This window comes from Mytilus trossulus, chromosome 5 (genome assembly GCF_036588685.1).
Source record: "Mytilus trossulus isolate FHL-02 chromosome 5, PNRI_Mtr1.1.1.hap1, whole genome shotgun sequence".
NCBI lineage: Eukaryota > Metazoa > Mollusca > Bivalvia > Mytilida > Mytilidae > Mytilus > Mytilus trossulus.
The window spans coordinates 67,034,150-67,049,750 of NC_086377.1; the positions used below are offsets into that span (position 1 = coordinate 67,034,150).

General features: G+C 32.6%; 1 protein-coding gene across 1 annotated transcript in view; it reads left to right on the plus strand.

The window, feature by feature from the left end:
- Positions 1 to 9,006: 9,006 nt before the first annotated feature.
- The window catches only part of LOC134719101 (endothelin-converting enzyme homolog), a 63,282-nt gene continuing 56,687 nt past the window's right edge, over positions 9,007 to 15,601 (plus strand). Inside the window, exon 1 of the mRNA XM_063582046.1 lies at positions 9,007 to 9,124. The gene's annotated coding sequence lies outside the window, so the exon portion shown is untranslated. The remainder of the gene's footprint in view (positions 9,125 to 15,601) is intronic.

Consider the following 15,601-nt stretch of genomic DNA (forward strand, 5'->3'; position numbering starts at 1 on the left):
CATGTCTTTTACAGTTCCAAGTTCATCTTTGAACACCTCCTTATTTGCTTCCAAGATCACATTCAAATAACTCGGTTGATTATCACTTCAAACGACGGAGAAAATATCCTTCCAATCCAGTCGGAGTTTGTTCAACCAGTCTCGGCCAAGTAAATTCGGCCCTTTACGCTTCACTATCAGTAATGGTAATTTTGAGCTTTCCTTCTTGTAATTAACATTGACGATTGCACGTCCTATTATGGGAATCTGCTCGCCCATGTATATGTTCTGAGTTTAGCACTTGTCGGTTCGATTCTGAATTTCGACTTGTAAGTATCCTCGGTCATGATAGAAACTGACGCTCCGGTAACTATTTCCATGGCTATTTCACATGCATGCACATTGATTTGCACTTTATGTGCCTCATTAGATTTATTTCCAAAATGAAAAACTGAGTAAACTTCATTTTCACTTTCACTACTTTCATCCTGCTCCATGAAATGAGCACGTGGTTTAGAACGTGATTTAAACTCTCTTTGATTTTCACTTAAATTCCCATTGGCAGATTTGTTGTGACATTTCTTAAATTCGGCTCTGCTAACAGCCTCCTCTGTATGCGGTCACTCTTTATCCCGACGACTAACCTGTCACGTAACATCGCGTTCAACGTGTCACCATAACAGTGTTCTGTCAGACTTCTTAGTGCGGCAATAAATGTCCTCACTGACTCATCGCTGTGTCTCGTTCTACTGTTAAATTTAAATCTCTGAATGATTTCTGATGGTACTGGATCGCGGTGGTCTTTAACTAGTATTGTTAAATCGGCCAGTGATTTCGTTCCTGGTTTGGCTGGAGCTAATAAATCCCTTATTAATTTGTAGGTTTTCTTCCCACATACACTTAAGAAAATATCCCTTTTCTGGTCTTCTTCGTCTATCTCATTAGCATTAAAATAATGTTCCATACGTTCTACATATTGTGTCCAATCTTCGGATTCATCAAAAGAGCCTAATTTCCCGTAAGTCGGCATTGTCACTTGTAGAAATTCAAATTTATTTTGATATTCAGTTTTTTCCTCGTCGCCAAAATGTGTAATATATTTGCTATGTAATAATACAATCCAGTTTCTATAACTAATATTTATTAACAAGTACATCGTTTGATGGTCCGACTACAGAATGACAACATGTGTATAAGAACCTCAATTGATCTATTTAATTACATGTTTATTTAAGAACGTGCAGACATGTGAGAGTTGCTGATCTGTCAATTATAATTACTGTAACAGATTATACGGTAATAAAGTGCGGTGAACTTTATAACAGATCTATTTCAATTTTTTTTTTTACAGTATAGTGTATTACTATTGGGATAAGTAATATTAAAATTTTTGAAAACTCTACAAGCTCTAAATTAAAATATTCACAGTTAGTCTTGTCAATTTGTTGAACAACCTGCAACTAATTGCAACAAAAGTTTTTCTCTAAAAACAATTATGTTACTATCTTCTACTTAATAAATATATTTTGCGGAAAGTACATGATATGTAATTTATCAATTTTTTTTGGAATTAAAAATAAGGTTATCTGAGTTGTTTTCCCTTATAATGCGATGTTGAAAAAACTTAAATCATACAAACATGTTATGTATATTTTAAAACAGTTGTAAAAATAAGATATAACACATAATTTTCACAATTTAAAAGAAAAATAAATCACTTTCCTTTAAAATTGCAGGCTCTCGGAAGCCAAGCCCAATGTTCAGCTAATCACGCTATTGTCATGAGTGTAAACTATCTTAGTACTGACCCGTGGCGAATCTCGAGGAGGGCGTAGAGGGCCCATTTACTTGGATTCTTTTTTTATTTATTAATTGAGATTGTAAAATGATAAATCAAACTAGATAATCGTTGACGTTGCCATTTCCAGTAAAAAAAAATTCTAAAGGAATTGTATATTTAAAAGGAATGGAAACGTCGCGGCTCGAGATCAATAGGGATACCTTACTATCGCTCGGCCAAAAATAATCACGAATATAATGCCTACCCATGTTAACGTTTACTACAATAAAGTATAGCGTGCATAAATTATTTCTTAAACATGATATCACAGTTTTGGAACGGAACTGTACGGTTTTATAATGTTTTGGTCATTCGGAAGACTGTCAAGCGTTTCTGCTTCGAGTTTTAGTAATCAGAACAATTTGTATGTAAATATGCATCAACCAAATAATAAAAAAGATATATGCATCTTAACGTTTTCCTTAGAATGATGGAACTCCGGGTGTAAATCGATCAAAACTGTAACACAAAAATGTCATTTAAACATCGAAAAATCAATCGATGCTTCCAATATTTTTACCTGTTCTTTTTTAGTTTTTTTTTTATATAGTTTAACCTGTCTGAAAGTTTCTGAAACTGACTATTTTGCCATGACTTCGGTGCGCATACGGACATACGGTGGTTTAGCATCTTACTTACACTCGAGTGATTTTGGTGTTTGATCATCACATATCGTGCTGCTCGTCTCTGGACCATCTATATTCGGTCTATTTCTGTTTTATTGTATTGGTCCCATACAGGATTGGCGTATTATTTTTAAAATTGGTTTAACAAGTGTTTTGTACGCACTTTCCTTTACAGACGGATCCGATGTTCAGGTTTTGTTTTAGGAAGCCGATTGTTCTATTGCCGATTATTCTATTGGCTTTGTTACATGCAGACGTTGTTAACATGGTAATTCCATTTCAGTTCGGATGTGAATGTTCAGCCTAGGTATTTGACGCTTTTGAAATGTTCTAAAGTGTGACCATGTAGCTTGTATGATGTTGCAATGGTGTTGTTTTCCCGACTGATATTAAGTACATAGCACTTGTCTGGGTGGAAGGCCATTTTCCATTTGGTTTCCCATGTTGCCAGTTTATCTAGATCTTTTTGTAGGTCGTTCAAATCTTTGTCGTTTGATATTGTAAGGTAGGCTATGGTGTCATCAGCAAATAGCTATAGGCTGATAATGGATTTAATTCCATCAGGCATGTCGTTGATATAAAACAGGAATAGCGAAGGCCCAAGGACTGATCCTTGGGTACCCCAGATTCTACATCAATATATGATGAGCTCTCTCCATCCACTACTACTGCTTGTGTCCGATCTATTGACCGTTCCTCTGATTCCGTAGTGTTCGCGTTTATGAACGAGGAGACTGTGACTGACCTTGTCGAATGCTTTAGAGAAATCCATAAATAAGTACGTCTGTCTGTTTACCTGCACTCATGTTGTTAGTGATGACGTCCACAAATTCAATTAATTGGGTTTCACAAGATCGTTGGGAGCGAAAGCCATGTTGTAATGGGTAGAGAATTTGGTGGTGGTCTGCATGGTTCATTTATATGGCTGTGATTATGTGCTCTATGAGTTTGCAGCATATCCAAGTCAGAGATATTGGTCAGTAGTTCTATATGCTATAACGTTGTGCACGATGTTCCTACAACACGACGTTACACTAAAAATGCGGCGTCAAAGAGGGTTTTTGACTTCGATTAATTTTTGCAAGTTTTGTTCATATGTTGTTGGTTGATTCTGGTTCTGTTCTTTTAGTGATGTCATTTTATCATAAATTACCTCAAGTTGTGGAAATCGATTTAATAATGTTTACCCTTTAAGTTGTTTCATCTAAAAATGCTGTATATATACTGTAGCAAGTAATGTAGGAAGGGACATTGGGACTGAAGTACATGCATGTATACGGTTTTCCGTTAAAAAAAAAATTATATAAACTTTTATTATAGGATGTTTAACTTTCATGGTACATATCATCTGTCATTGTAAAGTTTCTTTATCTTAATTCAACCCCAATACATATATCTGACACTCTGCAAGTAAATCGAAACATTTTTATCCTTGGTTAATTTGAATAGAATTGTATATTCCCTGGCACATAATTTGTCGAAATACACCCCTTCAATTACTTGAACCTTGGTTTGAGAATTATTTCTCAAGTCATCTAAAGTTGCTTGCTTAAATTGTTTAACTTCTGATATACATTTTAAAATATAGTAATCTACTCCTGGATCGTCCGTAAAAACGGCTAATATAATCCCGGGTTTTACTAATTCAATGAAACGGTTTTCGTCGCTGTCTGGGATTAGTCTTTCAATTACCTCCATTTCATGCACAAGTTTATATTGACAAAAAGTTTCGGCTTCGCTTGTACAGGAATTACTTTCATCACGACAGTTATAACATGAATAGCAGGACAAATCGCGAAGTGAAACATTCTGTGGACTTCTAATATTGGTGAATGCATCTTACTGAAGTGACGACTTTAAATGATCTATTTCGGAGTACATCCGCAACAAAAATCAAAATTTGCATTTTTCATTTAGAAGACTGTCTTGGTGTCTCCAATTTGTCTTTCAAAAAATGAACGAAGTTCATGTAAAGAGATTTTTTTCCCATTTCACCTTTCTTTTAAATAAATCGTTAAAAGCTATATAAACTATTATTAAATTTTTAATATAAATCTTGACACTGCTGATAAACTACCATTTGAAAAGGTTCAGAATATGATTATGAAAAATGTTCTTGGTGTTCATGGTAAGGCTTCCAATTTAGCTTTACGTACAGAACTTGAGCTATATCCAGTGTGTTTTATATCATATAAACTAATGTTTAAATACTAATATGCTAGATTAACTGACATTGAAGTTGGAAACAACCCAAAATTTGATCTATTAAAATCTGCATTCATTGAAGATAAAAAATTGTATACACTAAAGAGCGCTTGCTGGGTACAGTCCTTACATAAACTAAAAAAGTTAATCAACTTTGATTCACTTCAAATATCACATAATATGTTTGAGGACTCACTGAAAAACTTTTATAAATGCAAGATTTTGGGTCAACTTGAGAATATTAAATCTAATAACACAGGTAAACTAAGATTTTATAGTAAAATGTGCTCATCATTTGACTTGAAAGCTTACTTAAGATTTGATATTAAAAAATATGATAGGTTACTGCTTACAAAAATTAGAATAAGTGCACATTCACTTGCAATTGAAACTGGGAGGTATAGCAAACCAAAAATTTTAGCAAGTGAAAGATACTGCAAACTTTGTAAAGATAAAGTGGAAGATGAAGTTCATTTTCTTTTACATTGTCCTCTATATAAAGACCTTCGAGAGAAGTTTGATATTTTCAAAAACCTTAATAATGATGATGATATTCAATCAACAATCTATTTACTTAATCCAGTAAATCTAGTTAACACCAGACAAATATGTAGTTATTTAAGTCAAGCTTTTGAAGCTCGTAATAATAATCTAATGTCAGTTGGTCTACCATAAGTATAATACTATGTAATACTGTGATATTATATATATAATTGGTACTTCAAATGTTTTCTTTATGTTGTATTTGCATAAATTGTCATGTTTAATTTGTGTTTATATCTTGGAATACGCATTGTATCATATGTGCTTTGTCCAATAAAATATTTGAATTTGAATAAACGATTAATAAACATTGCAAAATTTAACCTGTGTCGAATCTATGTTTCCGGCCAGAGTCTAAAAGCAACATGCACTATTTTTTTTTTTCGGCAGCCATCAACATCTTTTTCTAAATTTAACCACACGATTTGTTTTAATTATCATATACATTTCCTTGAAATTTTAGCACATGTAACGTCGGAAATTAGCGTTTTTCGGATTTTTAGACGTTTTTAAACGTTTGGAAAAATTGGTTACCGTTTTGTAATGTGTGGAAGCATTTTATTCCTATAAGACCCAAATATGTAGTTAATAAGAAAAGAATCTTGGCATTTTGTACTCTTTGTGTATCTAACTATTGTGTTGATCAATTATAAATAACTTATTGAAATATCAGTTAAAAAATACGCGTTAACTGCTTTGAAAAATGAAATATCAACTTGGACAAAATGGCTATCGCTTGAAAAACGACTCTGTAGATAATATTTTATAGAATCTGCAATATTTGAACTCACGAACAATGAGGCAAATATTTGTACTTTTGGTAGATGTTATTATTGTCTTGCTCTTTTTATTCATTTCCCGCTATATCTAATTATAAAATTCACTTTCAGTCGTCTAGTTAACGAAAACGTCGTTGGACATTTTTCTTATTCCAGCTTTATATGCAGCCAATTACGGGGCGCCGAATGGGACTCTTGTGGTTTTGTACTCAAAATTCAATTTTGTACGGACAAAAGTGACTTTTGTTCAACCAAAAATGAGTTCAGTTTAACAAAATTTTGTATCATACTACAAATTTAAAATTTTGTCATACAAAATTATCTATCAGCGGACAAAAGTCACTTTTGTCATGACAAAATTCATTTTTGTTACACAGAATTGACTTTTGTTACCTAATTTGAAAATTGGGCGACAAAAGTCAATTTTGTATTGAAATTAGTTTAGTTTGGTTTCTGTGAACTCATTTGCATACAAAATCGACAAAATTGACTTTTGTCTCAACAAGATTAACAAAATTGACTTTTGTCTCAACAAAATTGACAAAATTGATTTTTGTCTCAACAAAATTGACAAAATTGACTTTTGTCTCAACAAAATTAACAAAATTGACTTTTGTCTCATTAAAATTGACAAAATTGATTTTTGTCTCAACAAAATTGACAAAATTGACTTTTGTCTCAACAAAATTAACAAAATTGACTTTTGTCTCAACAAAATTGACAAAATTGAATTTTGTCTCACAAAAGTCAATTTTGTCTCACAAAAGTTAATTTTGTCTCACAAAAGTCAATTTTGTCTGACAAAATAGAATCTTACCTCACACAATTGACTTTTGTGATTTAATTTCCATATCAGGTAACAAAAGTCAATTTTGTATGCAAATAGTTTATATTTGCATACCTTTTAGACAAAATTGACTTTTGTCATGACAAATATGAATTTTGTCTACAAAAATGAATTTTGCCATGACAAAAATGAATTTTGTCTATACGCAAATAAATGTTGTCATCACAAAATTGAAGTTCTCACAAAACAAGTCTGTAGCACATAGTTTTGTAGGACAAAAATGATTTTGTTATGACAGAATTGAATTTTGTACAAAACCACAAGAGTCCCATTCAGCGCCCCGTACCAATCGAGTCAAATGAAATTTGGCAAACAAAAGAAAAAAACACCCGGGTTTACCGCCACAAATAACCTACACATTTCGTTGTTTCTGTCATGATTCGGGAAGATCAGAGAATAAGAAATAGGATCACTATACATAAGAGTTAAAACAGTTTTTCATTAATGAAACGTTGGACATCCGTTTTTTTCACATAGATTTGTTCTTTTAATCCTCAAATATACTAGATATTACTAAGTATATGATCAAGAGCCATAAAACATAATTTAAAACCAATATTAAATTTGTTTTAATATTGGTTCGTGTTTGCTAACATTTTTATTTTGTTTTGCGGAGGAAATTTTGAAGATTCGTTCTAAATCCTCGGGAACTTTTCTATATCTCTCTCCCTTCCTGAAGACTGAGCTAACATTGGCATTCCTCCAGTCAGATGGTATATCCCCTGTTTCGATTGATGTTTGGAAGATCAGTGTGAACAAAAGGGCTATTTATATCAATTCAAAATTTTAAAAACTTTTGAAATTTTTAATTTTTGGAATTTTGAACAAAGTTTTAAAATAACAAAATTTCAAATTTTTTAAAAGTTTTGAAATTTTCCCCAAAAAATTAAAATTTTAAAATGCTAAATCTTGTTTTCATATAATTTGATAGTTGAGATATTTGATCAAACTTTAAAAGTATCAAACTTAACGTGCAGTTTTGATTATTTTGCTTTTTGAAAATTTGCTTTTTTAAATTTTTGAATAAGATATCAAAAATAGAAAGTGGGCGAAAAGAGGGATACCCATAAAGTGCGAAACGGAATAAAAACAGGACTAAACGAAACGAAATAATTTAAAAATGAATAGAAACTGTTTAAAATTTAACCCGAGGCAGACAGTTGTAAGAGGTGAAAAATTTGATAACAAATAAAAAGCAGAGAAATCATTTTAAAATTTTGAATTGATAAGTGTTACACGGACCAGAGACATATAATAAATGTATTATATGTCTCTGCACGGACCAAGGTGACACTTACTACCACGAGTAACGTAATATTTTTTTTACATTTACTTGTTGACAGTTCATGCATGTTTCCTTACATTTTTTTTTTGTAAAGCCGTCGCTAAATATTATAAAACGATTGTCCGCCCACATTATGTTTATTATTTACAGATAGATATATCTATCTTCAATTTCAGTGATCATAATTCAATTAATATATTACTGATCGACATGCTAAATACAAGAGATGAACAGATTAAATTAATTAGCATGATTTTTTTAAATAGTTAAAATCTGAGACTACTATAACTGTTATAGTAGTCTCAGTTAAAATATAAAGTTTTTATTTCAATTACAATTGAACTTTTTATATTAATTTGAGAATTAAGTTATGTTGATAACTTATATGCATTTGTATTTAATAAACTTGACCAACTTCTTAATATTAGTCAGACCGTACGTGTACGGTCCGCCCGTATGAGTATTTTGAAAAGTACGCATACGGTCCAAATACTCATACGGTCTAGAACATATATATTATTTGAAGTGAAAATATATTTGTGGAGCAATTCATTGGCTGTAGTGTTGTTCGGATTCCTTTTGATTTTTACTTCAAAAACGCAGATGTGTCTACAAATGTATATTGGCAGATTGAGAAAATCATTCCATACAGCCGGAATACAGATCAATACAGAATGGCAATGCAACTCTTAGTCAGCCGAATTGTTTCCCCTTCTGCTTAATCGAATATTATTTCTTTATAGTTGGGATTACAATATAATCTAGCAAATTAAGATCCTTGTCCAAACCAACCCTTTTCCCAGTGCCCCCCTCCCCCTTGGACTTGGATCCGCCTTAGGCCCTATGTTTACAGAGTAAATGGCAGTTTTCAAAAACCCGGATAATTCCGTATCCAGTCCGAACTTGAACTGATATTTCTCCCGCCAAAATTTTGACCGTGTCTATATATATGTTGTTCACAAATATTACAGTCTAGTAATTCGCAGTTTGCTGTTTACCCACACAAGGATATCCAAAATAGTAAGATTTGAAAAAGGTGGAAGTTTTGCAACAGGGGGCACAGGGGGCACAGGGGGCACGTGCCCCCCCCCCCCCCCCACCCAGTTCAGGTCATCGTTAATTAATACCGGTGTCCACATGCGTGATTTATGACATTGAACCTATAGAGGGGTGTGTAAATATAGACACCTGTGTGTTTTTTTACTGTCTCTTTGCAAAAGCTTAATTTATGTAAAATACATTTACTTGTTGATTGGAATAGTGCGAATTTTTAATGGTTTATAATACAATACAGATTAGGATGTTTTTAAAGAATAGGTACACATATCATGAATATATATATGTTTAATGCCAATCATTTTGGTATACATCTATATTTGGGATATCTCTTCATTCATTCTAGAATACAGTACTCACAATAACATTTCTTGTGAATGTATTTGCTTTTCTTCTTCAAAATTGTCTTTTTCTGAATTTATTCAGCAACAAATTAAACTATTCATTTTTTAACTCCATACAACATGTACAAGATTTTTTTTAAGCGGAATGACGTATTTCTTTCCCCTCTTACGGTATTTTCAAGGGAAATCAACAATTTGTTTTCCCCCTTTTTTCCTGGCCAGGAAACATGAATAAATTAATAATCATTAATAAAATGCTATTTTATTTTCATAAGATCTACTTTGTAACAGAATCTGGGACTTATACATTTCTCTCAAAGCACAGGCATACAGTTATATTTGTTTATTTTTCGGCTTTTACAATTACGATGTACATACATGTCAGGGGTTAAGAAATTTTGTATTAGCTCACTAGCCCACGGCTAATTGGTAGCATGATTTTACTAGCCCTGTTGGAAGAACTACTAGCCCAGCAAAACTGACCCGCTAGCCCTAGTTTGCTTCACACATTTGAACGAGTTTGCTGCTAAAACAATGAATTATATAAAGTTAACAATTTTTATCCATTTTACAGTAGATTTGTGCAAATTGGATACTCAAAACTATCCAATTACTAGCATTAGCATATATATATATAAAGTAATTGATAATTGAATATTCACAGTATATTCTTTAATAATGAGTTGCCCAAATCCCGACATGAAACAAGTCTTCAAGTACTGGAGGGTTCTTACCAGATACATTTTCGCGTTTGTTTAAAAGAATTATCAGCTGATTAATTATGTAATGCTCATAATTGTTATCAGTTAATAAAATTATAACCATTAATATTTGTGAAGAAATATCACCATCAATAGCTTTTGTCTTTTATAATTGTTTTATAAACGAATTACATTAATGTCCATATTTACATTTTTTACAGGTAAGTTAATTGTGACCTTAAATAGATATAACCTAAGCACGGCCTTTTAACTGAACTGAAATTGTATTTGTAAAAAAAAATATTTCTTTAAAAATCGATTGATTGATTGTTGGTTGCTTAACGTCCAGTGTCAAATATTTCATGCATAATCAGGACGAGAACAAGTTCATAATAAATACAATAGGTAGGTTGTTACAATAGAGGCTATCTGGAAGTATGGTCGGGAACACTTGGACTGCCACTGGAAAATGAGGGTATATTGGATAGGAACAGAAATTTTGCCTTGCAACAGGTCACCTACGGACTCCTCAAAGAATTGTTACAAGGGTTCTTAACGTTCAAAGAGCGTGGCACACGAGACATCGGATTTAACCCCCCTTCTGACCGGACGTGACTGCGAACTTGATACATCCCGCACAGCCAAACGGACGCCCTACTTCGGCAAGCGTTTTACTGCCGGTCGGGAGAAGACCAAGTGACCGTATTTCTATACCCCAGTCATCCTTGGGGACTTTAAAAATCGAATGCATTTGAATATCAATGAAGATTATCATGATTGATGAAGATTTATTGCAACAAGTTAAACCTGATGCTTTTTGTTATCTATTAATCATGTGTTTCTTTGTCTAATATAATATCCTATTTATTTGTATTGTAGTCCTGTTATATTATGTTGTCAATTCAATGTTATATTTAACATTGCCATTAAAGTGTAAGGCTTGGCATGCCTCTAAACCAGGTTCAAACCACCATTTTTCCCTTTAAAATGTCCTGTACCAAGTCAGGAAGATGGCCATTGTTATATTATTGTTCGTTTTAGTGTGTGTTACATTTTAACGTTGCGTCGTTTGTTTTCTTTTTTTAAATTTTTTGTGTAAATTCACATTGCGATAAGACGTGTCACGGTACTTGTCTATCCCAAATTCATGTTTTTGGTTTTGATGTTATATTTGTTATTCTCGTGGGATTTTGTCTGATGATTAGTCCGTTTCTGTGTGTGTTACATTTCATTGTTATGTAGTTGTTCTCCTCTTATATTTAATGCGTTTCCCTCGGTTTTAGTTTTTTACCCCGATTTTGTTTTTTGTCCATGGATTTATGAATTTTGAACAGCGGTATACTACAGTTGTCTTTATTTAAGTTTTCCGAGACTGTTAATGATTAGATCATGGTTCTGGAGGCTTCTTTACAGTATGTAAACAATAACAAAATGGCGTCCATAACATGTTTCAAAAGTAATATCTGACAAAAGTCAGGTTTCTGCTGTCAAAAAGGATTCACATTTATATTACAATAAATTATTCAGAAGGATGTGCAATCAGGTTGCATATTAAGCCTGTACTAATACATCGATATTGAAAGCAGAGTTATTTGTTCTATTTTAAAACTTGTACAAAATAAGTTAACATTCTGATGACGTAGTCGAATCTGATTGGCTTAGATAGAAAAGTGATGAGGGGAGTTTCCCCGTTCTATTTTAGAAACGCCAAGAATTTTTTGTCACTAGTCCGTCGGGCATATTGGGTTACAAATTTGGTTGCCCGAGCCCTAAATGATGTAGTCCCGGGCGTCGGGCTAGTGGATTTTTTAACCCCTGCATGTACAAATGTATGATCATGAGGTTATGAATAGGTCATGATTTATAAGTATATGAAGGTTTTTTACAGTTATTAGAAAAATGTGTGAAAAAGTAGGTTTGGAAGTGAGGCCAAAACAGTATAGATAAAAGAATATACCGGTGATGAAATTTAAAGAAAATATTGTTTGACTGTGGGTTGTTTAACGTCCAGTGGCAAATATTTGATATATGTCTAGGACAAATATTATAAGATCAATTGGTAGGAAAATAATGTATCAAGTGAAATAGTTTAAAAAATAAAAGATATATATGGACCATAATTTGCTATTGGGCTCCGTTTCCTATAACTATAGAAAAGTGATAAAATGTGAATTACTGTAAGAAAAGTTGTAACTACATCTAAAGATGCCATTATTTTTATCAACATACAAGTGTATGCTACTCTTCCCTAGAAAAAAAATTGAAATATACGAATTTCAAAGATTCTACAACCGTATTTTTGTGTCATTTCTCGCGTTACTTTTTGGTTCCGAAGAGCATAACGCTGACTGATTTATAGATAATCGTCACCGGCAAATTCGTATTTTTTGCTTTCAAATAACAAAGAACATCGACCAATAAGAATAGTGAGAAGAAAATGCCGAGAACTATAAGTATATTTATGTAGCAGATGTAAGAACAGTGGCGTGATTTTTGTGTCCGATTTCGTAACACAATTTTTAGATGATGTAATCTGCTTTGTTGTAATAGAATTCTTAAAAACAATATGCAAATATGAACTCTCGCGAGATGTTCAAACAGGTAAATTCTTCTTGTTTTGATCTTCGTAATAATTAAGTAAGAAAATGACGTTGTCGTTATGCGTTACATTTCACACGAAACAGAAGTCCAGTTATTTATTAAAATTGTTTTTGTCTTTAAGTTCTTATCATTTCCGGTCATACGTGAAACATGTGACTAACATGTGATAACGCCATTAGGGCCGGATGTATGATATACTAGGTCTAAACATTGTTTGTTTCCAACGGGATGTTAGCAAACATAATCTGTAGACTTGTTTCGTCTTGTTTAAAAGAGGAAAATACAATTGTCAAAGAGATTGCGCCGGTGGTCTGTTATTTTTCCTATGTGCATAATGTTACATACGATCCTGTGTGAAAATAAATGCCCAATGACTTGACAAAATCGATTTCATATTTGACAGACGTTAGAACACACTTCGTTTCCCGATAATGACGTGAAGAGTCCTTGGAAAAATCAATCGAAATAAGTCTCTTATCATTGTACCAATGCTCGTTGGATTGATTTAACTTCAGCAGTAAATATTACTGGATATTTAAGGTGAATAAATATAATTTAATAAAAAATACATGTTAATATACCGTTACACTTGGAATGTACAAAGTTGTCATCTTTGTCACAGTTTTTAATTAATATTTTTTTATTCATGTCTGATCTGCAAACACTTATCAGAAACGCAATAAACTTGTCAAAGGAGAAGTAAAATTTTACCATGCATGACTTGAAAGGAAGTACTTTATTGATTTTAGCCCACTTATGTAGGTTAAAAGGTGGAAACCATGTAGATGGTGTACAGGTCACAAGTATCACATTGTGCCTATTTTAAAGATTTTAATTCCATGTTAAAAGTTTTTTTCTTTACTGGATTTAAAGAATGTTACATTGCCAATGATTTGGAATAAATTGTATATAACTGGAATATCAAAACCAAATATAAATACATTTATTTGGCTTAAACATCAAGATACAACGATTATGGTATCCTGTATCAATGAAGAAAATATGGAAAATTCTGAATAAATTGTACTAATTGTTTTCAAAACAAGCACATATTTAGGAGTTTTATAATACTGTTACATTTAAGATGGATTTTAAGAAAAAGTATACTGTTCAGATTATTTTAAGCAGATTTTGCAATAAAATAAAACTAAAAAAATGCTTTCGGTTTCTTATGGTTTCCTGTTAGGTTTAAAAAAAACTTTAATATAACATTGAAAATAGATTTTAAATATTAACATGAAGCAAGTAACACTAGTAATGGTGTTTATTTATGCCTTTTGAATTATATTGTGCAAAATAAAGAAAATAAAGATTGGTTTCCTGTTTGGTTTCATGTCACGTAAACGGTGAATCAAAATGTATTAATTTTTTCTCGAAAAAGTCAATTGTTCCATTCATACTATTCTAACACCAACACAACCTACAAAATAAAAGTTAAAATTTTAGAACTTATAAAAAAGGATACAAAAAGACACCAAAGGCCGAATGTCAAATTATGGTCCATATATGAATATAGAAACCCCCCCCTTCTTCCCAAAAAAAACCCCACACTCACACTCCCATATATACATATCTAAAAAAAATATAAAATGTTGGTTTCATGGTGCCCCCCGGACATCGAGGTTCTGGATCCGCCCCTGCCTTTTTCACAGACTCAAGGACACTCATGACTTCCATTTTTGTTTATTATATTTTAAACTATTTAGATTTTGAATCAGACTGGGAGTCAGATTTCCTTTTTAGAGGAATTCAACTGAAAAAACTTGCCAGGGTTGATTGTTGTGCCATGATGGCAGCAACTAGACTTGACCACTGAGATACTATGAGGCATATATATATGAGCCGAGAAACTGACAACAACTGACAAATTTGTTAAAGTTGAATTTCATTTTCTCTTTCAAGCTTTTTGGTTTTTTCCATCTTAGGGAAATACACATCTGATGTCAAATTCTAAAGTTAGAACAACGAAAATAGACCTCCGCTTTCCATTGGTCGATGGGAATAACACTTGCGTCAGACACGCCTGAGTGGTGTCCCTACTGATAACGATAATGAAGAAGCAATGCAACGACACCTGATTTGCCAATATTTTTAAACGTGATCTATTTTTAGTAAGATGGGGAGTTCAGTGTGAACAAATGACGAAATATACACATTCATAACTTGAAGGGGGGTTAAGACGACTTTACTCGACCATGTTGTGTTATCACTGAATCTATGGACAAAAAAACAGCGGACACTATTGATTTTGTGAAATTTTAATCATATAACACTTTTTTTTCTTCACCTACCCGATCGGACAACCAAGATGATGTTTTAACTTGTCCGAATACAGCTTTAACTTGCCCCTGGCAATTGGACACTGGTAAGGATCAGACCCTGATTTTGTCTAATGAAATAATAGCTCAAACCAACAACCATTTAGTTTACATTACATCATACATGTAGAAATTTGTAGTGGTAAAGAAGGTTTGCTAATCTGCGATACTCTGACGTCTAACGGCTGTTTTGCTAGACAAACTGGTGGCGTGGAATTTGCTGTGCTTTCTTTCAAGGTCTTCAGACAGCATATGATACTGACATTACCAAGAACAAATAAATTCAACTAGATATCATTGAGATGGGAGCCATCTCTGTGGGCCCCGCTGTCAATAAAGTGTGGTAAATAAGTTGTATGGATAATCTGATATGTAGCATTATTTGAAGTTATTACATAGTCTCATGTGTGATTTTATTCTAAGATTTTAAGTTAAAACTGATAAATATTCACTACTTACTTTCATAGTATAATAGTG